Source organism: Triticum aestivum, chromosome 5B (genome assembly GCF_018294505.1).
Source record: "Triticum aestivum cultivar Chinese Spring chromosome 5B, IWGSC CS RefSeq v2.1, whole genome shotgun sequence".
NCBI classification, from domain to species: Eukaryota; Viridiplantae; Streptophyta; class Magnoliopsida; order Poales; family Poaceae; genus Triticum; species Triticum aestivum.
In genome coordinates this window covers 160,294,670-160,297,642 of record NC_057807.1, presented here as the reverse complement: position 1 = coordinate 160,297,642, position 2,973 = coordinate 160,294,670, and positions in this window count along the sequence as shown.

The window sequence follows — 2,973 nt, the reverse complement described above, 5'->3', positions numbered from 1 at the left end:
ACTGGTGGGGGTGGTGGGGGCTAGTCACTTGGCTTCTATAATGCACAGTGAGCTCAAGCAGCTGGCGTGAGTGATGTTATTTCCCTTGGTTGTGATTTGTTACAATATTTCACTCTAAACTAAACGAATGGCAAGCCATTTGCCTTGTTTCAAGGAAAATATGACAGTCACAGCCGAGTCGAAAAGGGCAGGAACATCTAACTCCATCTTACAAACTATACAAAAGCACGAAGGTTGATTGTTCATCAGGTTTACAGAAAAACCCAGATTGAGAAGGGCAACAATATCTAACTCCAGCACTGTTTTCGGCAGTCACAGTCAAATGGATCGGTCAGGTCCATAGAATGAACATCCTGGATCGTAAAATTTACTAGATTATGACCACAATATGTTCTAATTAGAAGCCCGACACGTTCAGAAGCTCTTTTGCCCACCTAAAATTCCTTTTTTTGCTCTTCGACATACCCATCCGTCAAAACCATGCTGCTGATAAACTTAAGCCTGATGGATAATAGTAACCTCGCATTCAGCAGAAAGAATGTGACAAATCTTGTGTTTGCACGGTTGGCTACATATCGTTCTAGCGTTATTGTCTTCAATTGAATCTCATGAGAAGTGAGAAAATCCCGATGCTTACGAATCCACCGATTGGTTATAACTTTCTTAACCCGTCCTGTTGCCTAAATAGACATGAAAATTGAAAACAGTTAAGGTCTAAAAGAAGAGTGTCGAAAGAGCAACAACTGAACAGTTAATTCTAGTACACTCTATGCGGGCTTCCAATGTGCGTGAAATTATCAACTTTATATACAACTTCTCCAGACATGGAAAGCATTGCAGCAAGCCAATAATCTTGTTCAGATCAAAACTATTCATTTGGATATATAAGATCTTGACAGAATCCAGCACCATTGATAGACCATCCATGGAGAAACTCTTCATTGAGCATAGAACATAATATTAGTACAAAATGTGTACTCCAAGATGATATATAAATTATGCGCAGAAATTTAAAATGCAGCATATGGTTACAAGTGTAGATGATAATATAAAGTACCTGAAGAACTGTGGAGCCAAACACCATATTGAAATGAGCACAGAGATCATGTATTACACCCAAGGTCTCCAGTTTAGGCGCAGAGAGGACGGTTATTTGCAACGGTGAATAACTAGAATCAAGGATCAACCTTTGAAGTGAAGGGGCATCTTGGATGATGAGCTGCCTTCCGTCAAAAGAAATTCCAATTCTTACAAGGTTAGGCGACTTTATTTGGAGACAACCGATTCTAACTGTGAAAACAAGCACCAAGCACTCCAGCGCAGGGCAACTGGAGTGGATGATGCTGTGCAATGAGGCCTCCGATATACGAACCCGCATAAGTGAAAGTTTCTTGAGAAATGGGAGTCGAAGGTTTAGAACCAGATTGTCTGGAAGGTAGCATAGCGCAAAGGTGGCGGTGTGGAGAGAGGAGGAAAACCGCGAGATGGACATCGGTGCTGTGGGCACAAGTTCATGGTGTTCTGTATGTGGTATGTGATTTCCAGGGGAATAGTAGAACTCAAGCAGCTGTAGTTCTGTGAATTCAGGGGATTTCAGCCAGGCGTCCACCGTGCAGGGCATGGTATGCTTGCTCAGGTAGCATGACGGGATGCAGAGGCTTTGAACGGAGCCCTGGTGGGAGGAGATGATGGCTCTGGGGATTTCAAAATCATTGAAGAGAGATAGCTGACGACAGTCGAGATTAAGGGGCATGGCGCGCCATAGAGGGCGCCACCGAATTGACAGGACTTGGGTGCGGCAGCAATCCTTGGTGGGGAGAAGCGAGATGATCTCCCCAGGGATAGCGTCCGGGAGATCGCTGATGCGGTCCACCCGAGATTCTTTGGGTTCGTGGGATCCGGTGGAGGCGGGGTCGCCGCTTCTCCCCGCGCTGCCGGGTGCGGGATATACAACAGGCGTCGCCGCTGGCGGGAGCCTCATCTTCTTGGCACTCACGGATTTGAGCAGAGTAACGAATGACGAGCCTAGTTGTAGTGCGAGTGAAGAAGAAGGGGAGCTGGGGGTTTTCTGTAGGAGTGAGGAAGAAGGGGAGCTGGGGTTTTCTGTAGGAATGAGCTGACGTGAGGTGGGTGGGAGCAAGGAGGAAGAAGAGCACCCAGTTTTTTTGTGGGGGAGGGGGCGGTGTGCTGGGTGTGGGTAGCACCTTTTGAATTGATTTTACTATTTACTAGTGTGGATTGGCTATTTTGTCTTGGGCCCAGAGAAACAATTACTACTAGTACAGTGGAGACACTCTACAGCTACCCAGAAAAACAATTACTACTAGTACAGTGAGACACTCTACCCCTTCTGGCTCCTCCTAGGTCATTGAAACGTCTCCCTCAACTGAATGCCGTTATACTTTTGTTCACCGACATGTGGGCCATGCAGCGTGCGGGCCCAAATGCCATCCACCAAATTAGCAGGCAGTATGAAGGCGGAGAGTCACCCCGGTCGTAGCACGGCGGTAACGAGCCGTCGTATCACAAAACCCCACCTCCCCGCAGTCTAAGTTTGATGGACGAAGCAACCATCATTTCACTCCTCGCTGAATCGCCTTCTCCCTCACCGTCTTCAAGAAAGGCAACACTCGCATCTGCCACTATTCTTCTCTCCCAACGAAGGGAAGGTAAGCGGATCCGTGATGTTGGTATATTTTTGTTCAGAGAAAAAAAAAGAACTTTTGCAAAGCAGTAACCGATCCTCACTCTCTTTTTTGTTTCATTGTCATTGCGATTGTGTTTTCCTTTCAGTGGTCTCCAAGTATTCGTCAGTTTCATGATGGACCAAGGACAACCAGGCAAAGATCTGCCGATATTGAAGCAGACGCGGGAGGCTGATCCCCACGACAGAGAGCTCCAAGAAGATGGAGGCAACCACCGAGCCGACCCCGGATACGCTCACGGACACTACTGAGATGGTCAACGCCCCGT